Source organism: Triturus cristatus, chromosome 7 (genome assembly GCF_964204655.1).
Source record: "Triturus cristatus chromosome 7, aTriCri1.1, whole genome shotgun sequence".
Taxonomy (NCBI): Eukaryota; Metazoa; Chordata; class Amphibia; order Caudata; family Salamandridae; genus Triturus; species Triturus cristatus.
In genome coordinates, this window is record NC_140590.1 from 1,511,253,257 (window position 1) to 1,511,273,541 (window position 20,285).

A 20,285-nucleotide genomic window follows, 5' to 3' on the forward strand; every position below is an offset into this window, starting at 1 on the left:
TTCTGGGGTTAAACTTTTTGGGTCGCCTCTGGATGACATGGTTAAGAAAACGGCGGAGGACCGTAAACTCCTGGCTCCTGAGAGGGCGGGTCACTTCCGTTCCTTTGGTTCTCAGAGGGCTTTTGGCCCTTCTCGGAGGGGTCGAGCTGGTCAGCCCTTTCGTGGGAGGGGGTGTGGCCGGGGTGCTCCTTCCTTTGGAAAAACCCGGTTCTCCGGTTCTTCTTCCTCCTCCACTCCTGCACCAAAGTCATGACTGGATCGCTCCTGGTATGGGTCCGGTTGGGGGTCGCCTCAGTTTCTTCCTGGAGTCTTGGAGAATGACTATATCGGACAAATGGGTGCTGCAGGTGGTTTCAGAGGGATTGCGTATTGGATTTATCCAGACTCCCCCAGACTGTTTCAGGGCAACTCCTTGTCCCAGAGATCCTGTAAGGAGATTGGCGCTTTTGGAAGGCATCGAATCCCTGGTGGTCAAGGGTGCGGTGATTCCTGTTCCCATCGATCAATTGGGGTTGGGTGTGTATTCCATCCTATTCCTGGTGTCAAAGCGCACTGGGGATCTTCGGCCAGTGATGGACCTGAAGTGGGTGAATACTTACATCCCTCACCAGAAGTTCAAGATGATTTCCCTTCAGTTGGTCCTTCCTCTGATATCTCAGGGCGACTTCCTTGCATCGATAGACTTGAGGGATGCTTATCTCCATATCCCTGTTCATCCAGACTCTCAGAAATTTCCTATGGTTCCTATGTCGGAAGACGTTCGGATGGTCCTGGGTTGGTGGTTAGACGAGGGTCATCTGTCCAGGGGCCGCCCCTTTCTGATTGTTCCCACCCGCGTGGTCACTACCGATGCCAGCCTGCTGGGGTGGGGTGCTACTCTGGGGGATTCGACGACTCAGGGGGTTTGGCCTCAGTCGGTGTTGTCATGTTCCTCCAACTACAAGGAGCTGAAGGCCGTACTTCTGGGTTTGTTGGATTTCTCGGATCTTGTTCAGGGTCAACATGTACAGGTCCGAACGGACAATCAGGTTGTGATGTCGTATGTGAACCATCAAGGAGGGTGCAAGGTTCGATCCCTCAGTTGCCTCAGCCGTCGGATTTGTTGTTGGGCAGAGATACATCTGGAGTCCCTCTCTGCCATTTATCTACCTGGCGCGGAGAACACTGTGGCGGATTGTCTGAGCCGGGTGTTTCCTTCCATGGGATCTTTGTCCCTGACACATGTGATGTTCAGGAGGTTACGGCGGATGTTTGGTTATCCGATTGTCGACCTCTTTGCTTCCCAGGACAATTTCAAGATCCGTTGCTTTTGCACGATTATGCCTTGCTGGGATGCATGGAGGGTGGATGCCCTGTCGTTCCCTTGGCCGACGGGTCTCTTGTATGCCTTTCCCCCTGTTCCCCTGATTCCGGCGGTCTTGCAGAAGATCAAGAGGGAGGGGTCGTTTGTGCTGCTGATTGCTCCGGGTTGGATGCGACGACCTTGGTATCCCCTGATATTGGAATTGGCTGTGTCTCCCGGGTGGGCCTTGCCATTCATTCCTTATCCTCTGATGGGTCCTCTTCTTCCTCTGCCTGTGTTCCGTTCCTTGGGTCTGCGGGCCTGGCTCTTGAGAGGGATTCGTTGATGCGCACTGGCTGTTCATTGGCTGTGGCTGGGGTCATTCAGCAATCCAGGAGACCTTCTACTCTTAAATCCTATGCGAAGCACTGGGATAATTTTGTTTCTTGGTGTCTGTGTCGCGATCTGTCGGTGGCTTCTTTGGACCCGGCTCGCATTTTGGATTTTTTGAATGATGGATTTGTGCTGGGCTTGGCCATTTCGACTCTTCGGGCTCAGTGGGCTGCGATTCAGGCGTTCCATGTCCTCCCTTTAATTTCTGTTTTGCCGTTGGTTGCTAGGCTTTTTAAGTCTCTCTCTTTCCAACGCCCCCGTCCTATCATGTGTCCTCCACCTTGGGACCTGCCTTTGGTATTGCGCTCCTTGCAGTTGGCTCCCTTCGAGCCTTTGGAGTTGGTGGGGTTGAAGTTTTTAACGCTCAAGGTGGTGTTTCTTGTGGCGATTGCTTCTGCCAGACGTATGGGTGAGTTGGATGCCTTCCTTCGTTCTGCTCCTTTTTTGTTGGTTTTGTCGGACCGTGTGGTGTTGCACTCTCATCCTACGTTCATTCCGAAAGTGGATTCTTATTTTCACAGGTCTTCTGAGGTGGTGCTTCCATGTCTTTGTCCTGATCCTTCCTCGGATGAGGAATCCCTGTTGCACCTCTTGGATGTTCGTCGTGCTTTATTGATATATTTATCGCGCACTTCTTCCTTTTGCAAGGTGGACAACTTGTTTTTCAATTATGGTTTGTCGCGTCAGGGACTGAAACCCTCCCTCTCGACGATCAGTCGCTGGATTAAGGAGGCCATTTTGTTGGCGTATGCTTCAGTTTCTGAGGTTCCCTCCCTTCCTGTTCAGGGGCGTTCCACCCGCTCTGTTGCTGTGTCTTGGGCCTCCTTCAAAGGGGTGTCCATGGAGGATGTTTGCCGGGCTGCTACTTGGTCTTCCCCTCATACATTCATGTCCCATTACCGCCTCCAGGTTGGGGGTGGGGGGTCTGTTTCATTTGCATCTTCTGTTCTGACTGCGGGGATGTCTTGAGGGGTTGTCTTTGATAGCTGTACCTCTGTATATTAAATTATGTTTTTCACTGCACTTTTGGTGTGGTCTTTTCCTTACATGAAGCTGATTGCTTTGGTATCGGCTCATATGTGAATACTGTGGCGAGGAAGACTGGACGAGGAGGTAATGCCCCGGTTACTTACCGGTAATCTTCATTACACCGAGTCCTAGTCTTCCTCGCCACAGTATAGTTTCCCTTCCCTCCCGGCCCTGGTGATGGCTTCATGTCTGCGGCTTTGATTATCAGATCGGGCTGGCTGGTTTGTATCCCTTTATGGGATTGGCTGAAGCCACTGGGGGCCATGTTGGAGGAGGGAGGGGAGACTAGAGCGCTGCTCTTTTATTTTACTTGGAGTTCTGTGTGGAGCCGGAGGCTCATATGTGAATACTGTGGCGAGGAAGACTAGGACTCGGAGTAATGAAGATTACCGGTAAGTAACCGGGGCATTATCGGATATTGGTTTAATGGGCTGTCTTGTCTGAATCACAGGGTGTCACTTGCAAATATGCAGTAGTAAGTGGTTTCCACGCACCGGTTAAGCTTGCCTTTTCTGGAAGTTTTATTTTATTATATAAAGGTGGGTTTCACGGTCACTGTTTGTTTTCTTTCATGAGGATTAATTTTGGGCTCGAGGGGTTAGGACTGTAGGTCAGAGACTTTTGGTTGGATGTAGCACGTTACGGGTTGCATGCAGTATGTAAGAATTTAATTGCACAGGGAAAATGTTCACAGAGTTGGTATGTGTACCGGTTTCTTTAGTTTAGTTAAGGTTGTGCTTATTATGCTAAAGGGTTCCTTGCTCTAATCTTGTATTTTTGATACCCCTGATTGAAGAGAATGTTCTCGAAATGAGGGGAGAGGATGTAGTCTGGCTGCTAGATTGCCGACTTTGGTGTTGGAAACCAGGGTTCGAACCTCAGGGTCGCGTCCACATCCTGTGATTCTGGGCAAATCACTTAATCTCCCTGTAACATAATGGTGCTCATGTAAAGCGCTCCAATACCTTCGGGTCAATTTTGCGCTATATAAATCCTGAATTAAAAAAAATAAAATGCTTAAGCACTCCAATGCTGCTACAGAATCCAGTTCATAAAAAGAAGCTGGTGAAACAAGTTAAAAAGAAGGTGCTAGAGTTCTTTCAGTCTCATCATTTTAGAAAAGTGCATTTTCAATATTATATTCAACAAAGCCATGATTGCTGCATTTTTATTTAATGCAACTAACAACCATTGACAAATCCAATAGTTCAGGCTTGTTGTAGGTGTAACGTTACTTGTGTTATATATCTGGATGCCATGACAGAAGAGGCAAAATACCAGTCCAGCGGCACACTATGCTAAGCACAGATTTTTAGTTTAGATGTTTTAAGCTACGCCCTTAATTACATCAAACACCCCCTTTGGAGACACCCCCACCCCCTTTTTTTCATCCTGCTTAAAGCCCTGGAAACAACACCATGTCACAGTCACCTCATCGCATGGCAATGTGCGTCATGCATGACTTCTACTTTTTCAAACCGCCTATGTGCAGGGGCATAGTGAACCCTCCCCCACCCCACACAACCCCTTGCTTTAGGAACTACAGCAAGGGTGAAGTCCTTGATGGGCCTTTTCTGTCTGCAACTCAGCAGACAAAGGCTCAGCTCATTATTAATATGAAAAGGTGGGTGAGTGAGTAAGTGAAGGGATGGCTGGATGGATTAGTCAAAGGGTGAATGGATGAATGGATGGATAATGAGTGAAAGGATGGATGGATGAGTAAGTGAATTGATGAGAGAAGGTAAATAGATGGATGGAAGGGTGGAAGGGTAGATCAATGGGTAAAAGGGTGAATTAATGAGTGAAAGGATGGATGAGTGAAAGGGTGGATGATGGGCTAGTGAATGGGTGGATGGATGAGTGAAATGATGGATGAGTGATAGGGCCAATGGATGGATTCATGAGTGGATGAGTAGAAGGATGGGTGGATGGATGGAAGGAAGGATGGCTAAGTGAAAGGGTCAATGGAGAGAGAAAGGGAGGATGGATGGATGACTGACAAGGTGAATGAGTGGAAGGATGAGTGACTGGGTGGATGGATGAGTAAGTGAAAGGATGGCTGTATGGGTGAAAAGGTAAATGGCTGGATGGATGAGTAGATGGATGGGTGGAAGAGTGGATGGATGCGTGTACGGATGGATAGGGTGAAAGGGTGGATGGATGAGTGAAAGTGTGGATGGAGGGATGGATGAGTGAAATGATGGATGGAAGGATACATGATTGACAGGTTTGCAAATGGATGAATATGTTTGGATATAGATGGGATTACTTATATACTATTACGCAACCTCCTCTGATGTGTCTGTAAAACGTATCTTTTGTCCCTAAAATTTGTCCTGAATTTTGACCTCCTGTCCTGAATTTTTGTCCTGAATTTTGACCCTTTGTCCTGAATTTTCACACTCACCGTCCTGAATTTGCACCCATGCCAGTTGGTCACCCTAGTGGCAGCCCAGGCTGCGACAGCTTCCCGGGCACACACACAGCCGCGCCCGAGCACTTCACAGGTCTTTAAAAGACCATTTGCATGTTAATGATTCTTTGTCGTTTTTTCACCCCTTCTTAGAGCCCCTGTATCTCCACACTTCCTACTACTGTGCCCACGGGCGTTTTGTTCAACAGTGCAAACGCTCCCTCCTCCCTTTCGTCGCCCCGTGGGTATGCCAGTGGGTGCTTGTCGCCAGGACACTGAATAGGCCCCTCTGTGGCTTTAACACTGGCGGTAAACACGCCGAGAGGCTTGTGGTGGTCCAATCAACTGGGCGATGCTGCAGGCCAGCGTCGCAGCGCACAAAATCAGCCCCCTGTTCTCACACATGCAAAATAGGGCTGTCACATCCTCATTATGATGCGCTCACATAAAATTTCCTTCTGTGCATACACGTTTGTACTATTTCACGTCTAACTTTTGTTTGACTGGACTTTTACAAGCAAATTTCCCATGATCAGAAGTAAAGAAGAGATATCGCAATGAAGGCAGTTTCTCACACAAAGTGGTTGAAGCTGCTAAATGATCCCACTTGAGTTACCATTGATCGATACAATGGTGCGATGAAAGCACACTAACAAGGAGTTGTGGGCACTCTAGTTGCGCCTCTGATTGAGCTGGTGTGGGGATGCCAGGGGTACTGGGAGCGCATTAGCTTGATTTGCTTAAGTGTGTGTGTAACAATAGTCCAAGAGAAAACAAGCATTTGCAATGCAATAGGTCTCGCATTTGCAAGAGTGTTAACCTATTGGCATTGTAAATGACAATGCCTTTTATTTATGTTTTAAAAACCAACACATAAATAAAAGACATTGCCATTTACAGTGCCAATAGCTCAAACTCTAACAACTGCGAGACCTATTGCATTGCAAATGCTTGTTAATGAGGCAATGGTAGACATGATTGTGCCCACCTCAGATAGGTCGGCTTTTGCGTAGGCCAGTGTTTCCCAAACTGGGGTCCGAGGACCCCCAGGGGTCCGTGGCACATTCCCAGGCGGTCCGCAGGCAGCAGTTTTAAAAGCACTGCAAAGTTCCTTGTAAAATTAGCAGTTTTCGAGCAACTATAAAAGTGTCAAGAAAATGCCAGTGATTAATGTACCTGCTGGAGAGATTGATGAGAGTTTTGTCTAGTGGCAGCTTTGACTTATCTAATGTGACACAGAGGGTTAATATGTCTACTGCAAAGAACATGTACAATGCATTTTAAAAAACAGTATTTTATGTGCATAGGTCAGTGGGCTACTGATTTTGTCACAGAGATTCTTTTGTCACTGTGCAATTCATAAGGGACAATCGTAATCTAGCACAGTGTCCTATAAACTGTCAAAGAGATGCTTGCAAACTGCATGGTAAAAGTTAGCAACATATTTTTATTCCCAGTCTATCATTATCCTGATGCTGCTATGTTCCCACTTCCTGCACATGAACAATTTGTAATGCCTTTTTGTCACTTCTATGTGTGTTGCCTAATGCAGCACACATGGAAGTTACAAAACATAATTTTTATTAAAGATTGTTTATGTGCAGGAAGGATCACCATCCTGAACATAAACAATTAAAGGTATTTTGCTATTCCCATTGGAAAAAGCAAAAACGAGGAGAAATAAAGCATATCTCCTCATTTTGCCAAGTTAAGACCAGGTTTTTCATGGTCTTAATTCTGGTGCTGTCTCCTATTTAAGCTGACCTTGTAAATAGAGGGCAGCGTCAAAATCAATGGGTGTTGGGGTGAAACGCCCACTGCAACTCCCACTGCCCACCTTTTTCACGCCAAGCATTGCGTGAAAGGGGTCCTTATTTACAAGGCAGCGTTAAGCCACAATAAGTGGCTTAACTGTGCCTTGTAAATAAGGTAAAGCCCCTATTGCGACAGGAACATCACAAAAAGTGACGTTCCCATGGCGATAGGGACTTGTAAATATGCCCCTAAAATCCTTAGTAATTTGAGTATTTGTTTTGTGTGCACACGTTTGTTCATTTTTTTCGAATTACTGTTCTAATGTTTGAAATGTAAATCCTACAAATTGCTTGGGGGTCCCCGGCTTCCAGTGGAGACTCAATGGGGGTCCTCAGGAGTCAAAAGTTTGGGAACCACTGGCCTAGAGCATTTGGTACTTGTTCCTTTCTGGCCTTTCAACTTCTGTCTTAGGTCGCTTCATCCCTCTTTCTAGTCTTCTGGGACACGTTACCCCCTACCACATTCTGCTTTTGTGGATTCCAACTCTCTCTGGCTTTCAGCTAAGCCAAATTTATTCACACCTACTCTACTTTCAGTCAATACACTTCCTTTGTCATTCTAGACTTTAATTTATATTCTTCGTATTCTTGTAGACCTGTTGGCTTCATGGCTCTGTTCTTCTCAATCCCTTTTTAAGGTCTCGCCTGACCCAGCGCATGCGCTGGTGAGACTTTTTGAGAGGGCTCCAAAAAGTGCTACCAGGCCAGCCTAGAGCTCCAGTGCATGGGCGCTTGTGCTGCGCTTTTCCGCCATTACTCTCACTTTCGCGGCCGCAGGGCCTCGTTTGATGCCAATGCTTGTATTTCCTGTTTCTCGCGCCTGCCTCACCTGTTCTATTTCCCAAATTCGACTCACTCCGATATTTTAATTCTCGCGCTGTTTGTGAAAGTCCTGCAGATCGACAACCTGTTTTTTCGCGACATTCAATTACTGGAAACACTTGTAAAAATGAAACTTCAACCAGTTTAATTTTTATTGAAATGCAATACATTTTACTACGTTATTCGTCGGTTTCATAAAACGTAGAATGCAACATATAGATTACAGCTCCCGAATTAAAGGCTAAAAAATGTTATTGCGGAATGCTTAATTTGTCCTCAATATTTAAAAAATGTTTTTTATGTCTGGTTGACTACGCCTGACGGACAAAATATCCAATGAAATCTCAATTTACTTTTTAAAATCGAACTATTATTTACACCCACGTCATTACAACTTTAGGGGTGAAGGTTAAATATCGGTGCAGAATTGCACATTTCGTGCAGCTCTTTCTACATAATAATATGAGTTTAGATTAATAGTTTTCGCAACTGGGAGTGAATTCACAAGCCAATAAAGGGTAACAAAATCTACTTTCGTTGCTCTTTGAAAATACGTTCCGGCTCAAAGTTTGTAAATTTCCTCTTATTTCCATGTCTCAAAATACTTTGCTTTCCTCATCTGACAGACTTTTCTTGCGTTCAATTAAAAATATGTATAATCTCGGCGATATTTAAACTAGAATAATTTAAATTTTTAACGGAGCACTAAACCCTCGTGCGCCCATCTGCGCGGCCTTTCATCTTTTCTTATTATTCATGTACATTATATTTTTTGCTGAAATGAATTTAACTATTATTAAAAGCGGGCACGATTCCAACTGTAACATTTGATTGGTCCGGTTTTATATACGTCTCGTCAGCGGTAGTAAGCGCTATATAAATATAATGTTATAATTAAGTGTTGTTAATTCTTTAGATTAACATGAGTTTTGTGCATGTATTGCAGAACACAACACGAGTTAACATCTTCTGGATGTGTCCATCTATCCTTGCCCCCCCCCCCCAAGTTTACTGTTTCTCCCTCCAGGGGCGAGCTGCAGCCTGCCTGCTAGGAGGACTCAAGCTGCCCGTTGCCAGTCGTGATCTCTGCATGGTCCTATCATATCACGTCACTGGCCATGCTAGCTAGCACCTGTACGCCTCATGGACCTCATTTAGGGTCCGCCACTTATCTTGTTTTAAGTAAAAAATTTTATTATAGTACAATTATCTGTAATATGCCCCTATCCGGCAGCTGAGGTAAGTAAAAAGTGCTTTTAAATGCATGTTGTGTGCGTCACTGTGGGTGAGAGTGTGTTTATGTGAAAGAGAGTGTGTGTATGAGTGAATGTGTGTGTATGTATGTATCTGTAAGAGGGAAAGTAACAGTCATATGGCATGTGATGTCACTTCCACTACCCCAGGCATTTTGGTGAATTGACGCCCATGGTACGCCTGCTGTAATACTGGGCAAGATGTAAGCCTATAAGCAGCTTGTCAATGCGACCTAAGACTAAGGTTAGCTTCTTCAGATTCGAACTCCCATGGTCTTCAATCCTAACTCAAACCCATGTCAGTGACAACCAATAGGAATCTTGTAAACAAGGCTCACCGTGGAAGGCTCCGCCCTAGGGTGGCAAAGCTGTCTCGTTTAAGTGTGAAAGCCTGAGTCTGGCGTGGGTGTATGATTCCCAAATATTCCCATTGTGGTACATGTAGTTTTGTTTTAGCAATGGGGCAGTAAAACTGGTAGGAAAAGAGGTAAAGTGGTCGAGGTCAAACCCCTGAAACCTGGCAGGGCAGGGGCATCTTAGATTTTTTATGAAAGGCAGCAGAGTCTGGACAATGCCATGCCCTGTCATTTTTTCCAAGTCAGTGCCTGATATGCTACTCGAGTCCAGGGTTTTACTTTGAATTCTGGGACTTTAAGTCTTATTGATTCATTAGAAAACAGGACTACAAATCCCAGAAGTAAAAGAAAACAAGCATTTGCAATGTAGTAGGTCTCGCATTTACACAAGTTTAAGCTATTGGCATTGTAAATGACAATGCCTTTTATTTATGTTTTAAAAACGAAAACAAAAATAAAAGGCATTGTTATTTGCAATGTCAATAGCTCAAACTCACGTAAATGCGAGACCTATTGCATTGCAAATGCTTGTTTTGTTGTTGTTTTTCTTTTCATGTATTACTTTAGGGTATGTTCTTTACTAGTTGTATTGCTATCTTGTCCTAGGGAACCTATTTGTAGGTTGAGTTCTGTTTTAAGTGTTCCGTTAAGTGTTAGTCTGTCCTAACATTTAGTTGTGACGAGCATTGAATATAACAAATTAAAATATAACTTGCGTTTTCACATGAACAGATAGGTCGTGCTTGGTATTGCTGTAGAGCTTGTTATGTACCCTGCATCCTTGCATATCCATAGTTGTGCTGGCTGTATGGTTAGCTAGCTGTTAGTGAGGTACCCATGAAAGGATTCTGTAGATGCTTCTGTAGTTATTTGGGAACTGGCACTCCGAGGAAGTCAATTGCTTTATCTTGTTTTTACTGTCCTGTAGCAGCAACACCGTGGATGAGTATCTGTGCCTGACTGCCTTGTTAGTTTCCACAAAGACTCCGGTGCACCCAGATGCAAAATGGAGGGACAGCTAAGAATTATTCAGTCTTTACATAACACTGTCAGTTGCACCCAGATGTGAGATTACTGAAGAATTTTAGAATTAATCGAGCTTTAAATGGGGGGCCTTTGAAGTGAAGATGGGGAAAGGAGGAAGGGACAGCAAGAGAAAAGAGTGTAGAGGGTAGAACGTAGAGGGAGGAGAAAATCTATTTCATTTTCATTGTCATCTGTGAGCCCTCTAATGAAGGGTACTGGAGGAGTGATGGATCCACTTTGGGTCTCTCATCACTATTTACTGCTTCCTCCCAATTAGTTAATTCAATATGTGGTAATAGAGAAACTGTTGACGGGCACTGTGCTCAATGTAACTTCAAGCAAACCTAAGCAAGTGTCGGGCAGGTAGTCTGAGTGACAGGAGGTGCATTTTGCATTCCATTACGCATGCTTGAGCAGTCCCTTTTTTAGGTCTCCCCAGACGTATGTGCTGGTGCTTGCAAGACATTTTAACTAAATGGGGGCCTGAAGCCCACCCATTGCTTACCCTTCGTTGGCTTCCTTGTCGCTCTTTTCTGATGGCTTCTAATTGGTCAGCATGTCCCAGTTTCAATTTGTCTTCATTAGTTTCTCCCTTACATGGAGCATGGGCCAAGTACTGATTGTTTATTTTGATTAGTGTGCTTCCGCTGCTCACCCTAGAATGAGGTACTTTTTTAAATGTTTTCCTCAATTGTCATTGCTCCTTGTTTCCCCCATCTGCACTTCATTACTTGCTAGTTGTTGCTTTCCTCACTCCCTTGTTGCTTTACTGTTGTTGCAGATTCTGTCATTGTTATACCCCACATCATCTCTTTCCCAGTGTTTTTGCTTGCCCCCTCACACCTCCAATGTCGTTGCTTGCCCCTGTGTTGCTTGTCTGTTATTGCTTACACCGTTCTTGTTCCTCCCCCACCTTTGCTTGCCTCATGACATTCATCACCACTTCTGTCCACCCGTCACTGCTTGCCCCGTTCCACCTGCACCACTCCCACCACAAAAGACAAATTGAAAGAGGTATTTGGCTTAATCAATGTGTTTTTTAGCCATGTTGTAGAGCAGTGGTTCCCAAACTTTTGACTCCTGAGGACCCCCATTGAGTCTCCACTGGAAGCCGGGGACCCCCAAGCAATTTGTAGGATTTACATTTCAAACATTAGAACAGTAATTCGAAAAAAATGAACAAACGTGTGCACACAAAACAAATACTCAAATTACTAAGGATTTTAGGGGCATATTTACAAGTCCCTATCGCCATGGGAACGTCACTTTTTGTGATGTTCCTGTCGCAATAGGGGCTTTACCTTATTTACAAGGCACAGTTAAGCCACTTATTGTGGCTTAACGCTGCCTTGTAAATAAGGACCCCTTTCACGCAATGCTTGGCGTGAAAAAGGTGGGCAGTGGGAGTTGCAGTGGGCGTTTCACCCCAACACCCATTGATTTTGACGCTGCCCTCTATTTACAAGGTCAGCTTAAATAGGAGACAGCACCAGAATTAAGACCATGAAAAACCTGGTCTTAACTTGGCAAAATGAGGAGATATGCTTTATTTCTCCTCGTTTTTGCTTTTTCCAATGGGAATAGCAAAATACCTTTAATTGTTTATGTTCAGGATGGTGATCCTTCCTGCACATAAACAATCTTTAATAAAAATTATGTTTTGTAACTTCCATGTGTGCTGCATTAGGCAACACACATAGAAGTGACAAAAAGGCATTACAAATTGTTCATGTGCAGGAAGTGGGAACATAGCAGCATCAGGATAATGATAGACTGGGAATAAAAATATGTTGCTAACTTTTACCATGCAGTTTGCAAGCATCTCTTTGACAGTTTATAGGACACTGTGCTAGATTACGATTGTCCCTTATGAATTGCACAGTGACAAAAGAATCTCTGTGACAAAATCAGTAGCCCACTGACCTATGCACATAAAATACTGTTTTTTAAAATGCATTGTACATGTTCTTTGCAGTAGACATATTAACCCTCTGTGTCACATTAGATAAGTCAAAGCTGCCACTAGACAAAACTCTCATCAATCTCTCCAGCAGGTACATTAATCACTGCCATTTTCTTGACACTTTTATAGTTGCTCGAAAACTGCTAATTTTACAAGGAACTTTGCAGTGCTTTTAAAACTGCTGCCTGCGGACCCCCTGGGAATGTGCCACGGACCCCTGGGGGTCCGCGGACCCCAGTTTGGGAAACACTGCTCTAGGCAAAGAGCGCTTTGAAAACAGAGATAAGATGAAATGGGGTGATAGAAGGAATCAGATACTCTAGAGGAGAGTCTTATGGGTGATTTGTAGGGATTCAGTAACAAAGAAGGTGAAGGAATTCAGGTGCCATGCCTCTGAAGTTGGGCGCTAGGACGCAACACCAGCACCCCTGCCGTCCAACCACCTCTGCGGCAGTAGACTCCTGCGAGTGCTGCTGTGTAAGGGCATAGGACATCAGGAGAGCCCCCCAGCCACTACCGCTTCCACCACCTGCCTCTTCACTGACCCCGCCACATCGCCACCCGGATATCGCAGATCACAGAACAGGTGCAGGCAGTGACAGGGCTACAAGGACAGCAGACGATAAAATAGGCAGGAGCAAAAAGCCAGAGCAACAGAAAAGGAGAGGAGCAGGAGAGCAGTGGAGCTACTGGCCCTAGCCTTGGTCTAAATCCCTCTGGCCACAGGGCCGTACCCATTCAGGAGAATCACTAAACCAATCAATGATGGGAACTTCCAGGGATCCTGCCAAGTCCACCAATCCAGGGAAGGTCAGCCACTGCAGCAGAGTGAGAGCGGTTCACCACACTCTCCCTCCTTCTCTCTTCACACCTGCTAGGCCAGCTCCAACTGGAGCAGTCGAGCATCAGCACTGGCCTAGGGCAGCAACTCACCAACAGGCCTTGGAAACAGGCAAATATACCTACCTGGACCTTCCCCAACCAAGGCAACCAGTGCATCCAGCCACACAAAAAAACACCGGGAAGCAGACCAACCAAGTGTGCACACAGTAGGCGTGGTCACTGCTGGGCTCTGTTGGGCTCCTTTTGCTGCCTCTCCCACACAGTCTCCCGCAAGGTCCAGGAAGACCACAACTTCCACTGACCACAGCGCGCGGACGCACTACAAAGGAAGTACGCCGGCCCACGGGACGCACCCGGGCAAAGCTCGGGCTAAGGGCGGGCCCGTCCACTCCCGTTGGCGCCCGGAGGTGGCCGGGCTGGGCCCACACTCTTTTATCTGCACCAGACTAAGGTACTGTTTTAATAGTAGCAAGTATGGCGAGAAGAAGGGGCCCAAAGGAGAAGATTGGTGTGGGGGTTGGAGCTACCCTGCACTCGTTTTGGTAAGAGCAGCCAGTGTTCTCTCGCATGAGATTGAGTTTACCAAAAGACACCTATCCTTGGAGCCGATCCGCTTAACATTGGGATTGACTACAGGGTCTGCTACTGATCCCCTTCTGGATATGCAGTCATCATTACCCACAATTTTACCAGACTCTGTACAAGATCAGGGCAGTCCCTCCCCCCTAACCTGAACATAGAGATCTCACCAAGAAGGGGTATAGTTCACTCCCCCTTGAATGTATTATCATTGGACAGTTCGCCTATACCACCGGCTAAGCGTACCAGAGTAGGGGGTGTTGTTAGTGGTGCAAAACCAAAAAACTCGAAAAATTATTATGCCGCTAAAACTAAAGGCCCCCCAAAAAAGATGCATACAACGAACCGCAAAATATCTGTACCGTTAGTGACTCCTAATATTCCATCGCTCCAAGTACTGCAAGATGACACCATTTGGTCAGAAATCACGACAAGGCTAACGAATATAATGGTTCCTATCTTAGCCAAAAAATCCCAAATTGAACTTCGACTGGCAGAGTTAGAGTCTTAGAATCGATCATTACATGTTCAAGTGTCTCAGTTAAATGCCCCTTCTTCGGTAGCATCTACAAGTACAGACCCAGTGCAATTAATGGAAGCGAGCGGGCCACCTGTTTCCTAGATAACGACATGGATAACACCAGTACTCCCGGTCGACCCCACTAATGTCTCAGCACAGCGCTTAAATGTGATTTCCAACACTAACCCAACTTGGGGCAACCAGATTTGCCAAGGGTTGACCAAAGAGGGACCATTGTCTCAGCCCTTATCAGCCCAGAAGGAAACAAGAGGGGCTATTCAGCCGGCAGGACTATTTGAGAACTCTATGAGGCAGTGTGAGAGTCTCCCGCAACAAACTCTCCATCTTCCACCCGCTGCTGTCCCACTGGTGCTGGTTCTGGAAAACGTCCCCCCCCCCCATGAGAAGATCAAATTAAATCTACAGGACAATTAATGGACAAATGTCTTCATTGGTTATCATTTAAACAAACAAGAACTGGCACCCAATAGCACATATTATTTTAATCTGGAATGGGAGGAGGAAAGACAAATGAATCAAAAACCTCCGTCACCCATCTAATCACTTGGTGTAACCCCATCCAGTGTGCCACATATTCTAAAAATTCAAAAAGATAGAAAATAAAGAGTGAACAGTCAGTCCTCCAAACAGTTTTATGGCTTATCTCACTTTACACACACCCCCTCCTTTTTCCCAAGAGCTAGGTGACAAAATTGTGTAAAGAAAGAGAAAGTATCTCACGTGCGCACCACCAGAGGAGCTACTGGTAGGTTCTCACCAGCTTGCCCACGTTCGTTTCATCATCGATAACTTTCTCATAGAAAAAGTGATATGTCCAGTGAAGAGAAAGGAATAAACACAAAGAATTGGTGTCCCCCGTGGAAAACAGAGACAAGGAAGTCTCAAAATCACAACATATAAAGAAAAGGGGTAGACTCACAGTTATTATCTTTTTTATTCCAATTAAGGAGTCTATCCCGCGATTAAAAACACAGCATGTTGTATACCATATTAATGACTGCCAACATGTTTCATTGCCAATTTACTTGTGGCAAATTCATCAGGGCTAACGAGGTCAGCAATCACCTCCCTGGACACACAACAATAAAAAGAGACTGACGGACACAAAGAAAAACAAACAAGTTTGGTTAAAACAAGGGATGCCCACACATATATCCTCTTTGGTACACTTAAAAGCGATCATCATCAATCCCATGATTATCGCATATGGTATTTACCTAGTGGGAGCCATGGGCCCACATACCAGCTCCCAACAGGTCAATAGGACGTGTACAATGTAAAATATTGCGTCCCTTTCAGAAAAGCACAGTCGTTGCTAGTGCTTGCGTCTGTGGAAAGACAATACAGTTTAATCAGTAATGAGCCAAATTGCTCCCTATTTTCAAAAACATCATCGTTCTTACTCTATGTAATGAGCTCCCTCATCACCCCGTCAATGTTATCCTGGCTGTGACCCTCACGAAAATATATGTGATATCTCAAGGGGTACACACCAGGTAGGGAAACATTAAAAAACCAGTGGGAGAACTTGGTTTCTCCATCAATTTAGCAATTGTAATACATCCAACGTGATTTATAGACTGACGTGTCCTTGTGGGCTACATTACATCGGCCTCACGTCTAGAAAGGTGAAAGTGCGTATACAAGAACATCTTAGCACAATCAGGGCAGGTAAACTTACAACACGTCTGGTACAATACTACAGACACCATCCACATAATTTTAAATCACTAAAGTGGGTGGTCATGGAGAAGGTATTTGGTGATTCAGGTGACATGGAGAAAAGACTGGCAGTGAAGGAAGCACGCTGGATCTATTCAGAGAAGGCGGACACTTTTGGCCTTAACGATCAAATTGAGTGGAATAAGGTCAGTAGATGATGGGCAAGTGTTTTGACTTCAATGTGCTTACCATTGACCACCCAGGATTAAATATGTGAGCCAGTTTATCTGAATACATGATGCAGTTTGAGGGTCTCTAAGGAGGGGTAGAAAGGTTGATTCCCTGTGGCGTTGTTTTTATATTGCTGAACCCAGGGGGTAGGAACACTTTATCTAACACACTGAACATACTGGTGCGTGGCCTTTGGTCATTAGTTAATGTAGATGAGCTAGAGGTTGCGTTTAATTAACGTCCTGCAGTGCAGAATAGCCGAGTTGATGGAATCGTATACCGTGCTAAGATGGCCGCTGTGTTTCCCATAATGGTTTAGATGGGATCTGGCGATGATGTAATCTCGCGAGACGCGAGCGCTGGCGTGTGTAAGAGGGACGCGGCGAGGCGGCAACCTGATGCCTGGTTGAGTTACCGCCCGTGCGTGAAGATATGTGGTAAGCGTGTAGTGGATGTAGTTGTTGGGACTGCATGACGAGGTTCCAGACTATTCATTCATGAAGTAAGTCCAGTAGCATAGAGTTGTGCGATGATTTAATATCTGCTAAGATGGCCGCCGCGTTTCCCATAATGGTTTAGATGGGATCCGGCGATGACGTAATCTCGCGAGATGCGAGCGCTGGTGTGTGTAAGAGGGATGCGGCGAGGCAGCAACCTGATGCTGGGTTGAGTTGCCGCCCGTGCGTGACGATATGCGGTAAGCGTCTATTGTGTGTAGCTATTGGGACTGTATGACGAAGTTCCAGACGATTCATTCATGAAGTAAGTCCATCTGCATAGAGTTGTGCGACGATGTAATATCTGTGGCAGTGTTTAACACAGTAGGTAAACATGCCGGTTCGGGCACTGTATATTTGTGTAGGACGCCTTAGCATGACACACGATGGGGTGGGATGATTATCGTGTCCCTGGATTGGCTGGTCCGAGGAAACGGGTCTGGTTTTTTAATGTTTCCCTACCTGGTGTGTACCCCTTGAGATATCACATATATTTTCGTGAGGGTCACAGCCAGGATAACATTGACGGGGTGATGAGGGAGCTCATTACATAGAGTAAGAACGATGATGTTTTGGAAACTAGGGAGCAATTTGGCTCATTACTGATTAAACTGTATTGTCTTTCCACAGACGCAAGCACTAGCAACGACTGTGCTTTTCTGAAAGGGACGCGATATTTAACATTGTACACGTCCTATTGACCTGTTGGGAGCTGGTATGTGGGCCCATGGCTCCCACTAGGTAAATACCATATGCGATAATCATGGGATTGATTATGATCGCTTTTAAGTGTACCAAAGAGGATATATGTGTGGACATCCCTTGTTTTAACCAAACTTGTTTGTTTTTCTTTGTGTCCGTCAGTCTCTTTTTATTGTTGTGTGTCCAGGGAGGTGATTGCTGACCTCGTTAGCCCTGATGAATTTGCCACAAGTAAATTGGCAATGAAACATGTTGGCCGTCATTAATATGGTATACAACATGCTGTGTTTTTAATCGCGGGATAGACTCCTTAATTGGAATAAAAAAGAGAATAACTGTGAGTCTACCCCTTTTCTTTATATGTTGTGATTTTGAGACTTCCTTGTCTCTTTTTTCCACGGGGGACACCAATTCTTTGTGTTTATTCCTTTCTCTTCACTGGACATATCACTTTTTCTATGAGAAAGTTATCGATGATGAAACGAACGTGGGCAAGCTGGTGAGAACCTACCAGTAGCTCCTCTGGTGGTGCAGACGTGAGATATTTTCTCTTGCTTTACACAATTTTGTCACCTAGCTCTTGGGAAAAAGGAGGGGGGGGGGTGTAAAGTGAGATAAGCCATAAACTGTTTGGAGGACTGACTGTTCACTCTTTATTTTCTATTTTTTTGAATTTTTAGAATATGTGGCACACTGGATGGGGTTACACCAAGTGATTAGATGGGTGACGGAGGTTTTTGATTAATATGTCTTTCCTCCTCCCATTCCAGATTAAAATATTATGTGCTATTGGGTGCCAGTTCTTGTTTGTTTAAATGATAATTGAGTGGAGGGTGTTCTGGCACGTTTTCCCTCTATAGCTCCTTTTTTGATTCAGTTAATTGGTTATCAAACAATGTTAATGTAACAGAGAGGGAGAGGAAACTATTAGCTAACAAATTATCATGGCCAGGAGATTGGGATGGGAGGGTGGACTAAGAAAATCCCTTGCCGGTGACTGTGTGGTTATCAATTTCAATAATGTTCACACGGTTCCTAATCTCCTAGCCAACTTCCATAGCCTTTCTTTAAGGGATACACAGATAATACCATTATCATTAGAGTACTTCTACATTGGCTATGGTGCAATAGTGGGAAGGGATTATAGGGTCAGAAAAACGTCATCATTCCTTGGCGTGAGAGGGAAAGAGGGTTCCATCACAAATTGCGGAATCAGATTACATAATAGATTCGAAGCCCTGTCAAACCTGGAGCCCTGTGATTGACTTACTCCTTTACCCTCTTTTCTATCAGCCAAGGCAATTACCGCGGCCCTAGTAGAGATTAGTCTATTGGAGACCCCATTCACTATACCACCTTCAGAGAATGCTCCTGTAGTTGTAACTCTTATACCTAGTAGTCAGGGGCATGTGCAGACCCCTCTACCTTCCATGACTGATATCGAGGGAATTAGGACTAACATGATATCATGGAATGTGGCAGGTATAACTTCTAAAATAGGAAACCCCCAATGGACAAACAAGTGACAAACCATGGAAATAGTATTCTTTCAGGAGACTTGGGCCAAAAACCCAGTCTGTTTTCCTGGGTTTTGCACCTTCCACTCTCTGGCAATTCCATCATCCTTTGGAAGAGCGAAAGGGGGGTATACTAACTTTAATTTTAAACACTATACCTCTTCAAGTCAGGCAGGGTTATCCTATACATATCCATTTCCAGATCTTTCAGCTGGGTCACAGGAATCAGGACATTTGGACAATTGTCAATTTTTACAACAATGAAACTGGGAGAAATATGAAGGTTGTGGCAGATACCCTAGCAAAGGAGATTAAGAAACTGAATATGGCAAAAAAGAGGGGTAGCGTAAACCTCATTTGGGCGGGGGACCTCAATATTCATCTCTGCAAGTTTAATGGGACTTGGGTATGCAGAGTAGAAGACTTCCATGGCAACCCACTCTCACATTTTATCCATAATGAGTATGATGAAACTCTAAATAGCTAATTACATAAGTGGAACCGGGTATAATTAACAAAGTGAAAGAGGGAGGGCAAGTGGCAACATTTAGACGGGGCATTCAAGAGTCCACTATTGACTTTATTTTAGCTCCGGCACACTTATATGGGAAAGTGGTGCATATGAGTACTCGATTTAGCTGCCATAGTGACCGAGCCATTTTATCTATTCATTTAAGTATCCTGTCTAAAGTTAATGATCATAACCAGGTAGTTGAAGGCGTGAATTTGACCAGGAAAAATGGTTATCAATTGAAATGGTCACTGGCTCATAGGTTAAATCTAGTTCCTGAAATTTTAATTCAAGTCAAGGAGGAAATATTATCATGTCTGGGAGAGAACTCATCCCCTTTATTCCTGGTTACCTAGTTCTGTGCCCTCTTGGTGAAAATAAAAGTAGCACTTACCCGGTTTAATTCGCCAAATGCTACTGCTAATATTGGGTGGTTTGACACAGCCTGCTCTAAAGCAAAAAAAGCCTTAAAAACCAATCCTAGAGATCCCACCAAGATTCATGTATTACGTAATGATTACAAACTAGCTAGGAGGGACAGAGAGAAGGATCTCAGGGCGCAGGCTTGGGAAGATCTTGAGCAAGCTGCCATTTCGGGCAGTAGCAGAGACTTTGGGAAAATAGAGAATGCCTCGCATTTTAAAGATCCCAGCGACCCTTCGTTAGACGTACATGTAGATGAAGAGGCATGGGTGAGATATTTTGAAAATATATTTGATGTATCAACTTCCTCAAGCCCATTGCTACCTAGCTCAATACTTCTACCTCAGGGGGGGCTAATTTTGTCTGTATTGGAGGTCAGAAAGGCACTAGAAGCCTGCACTCCCGGCAAGGCGCCGGGGCCCGATGGA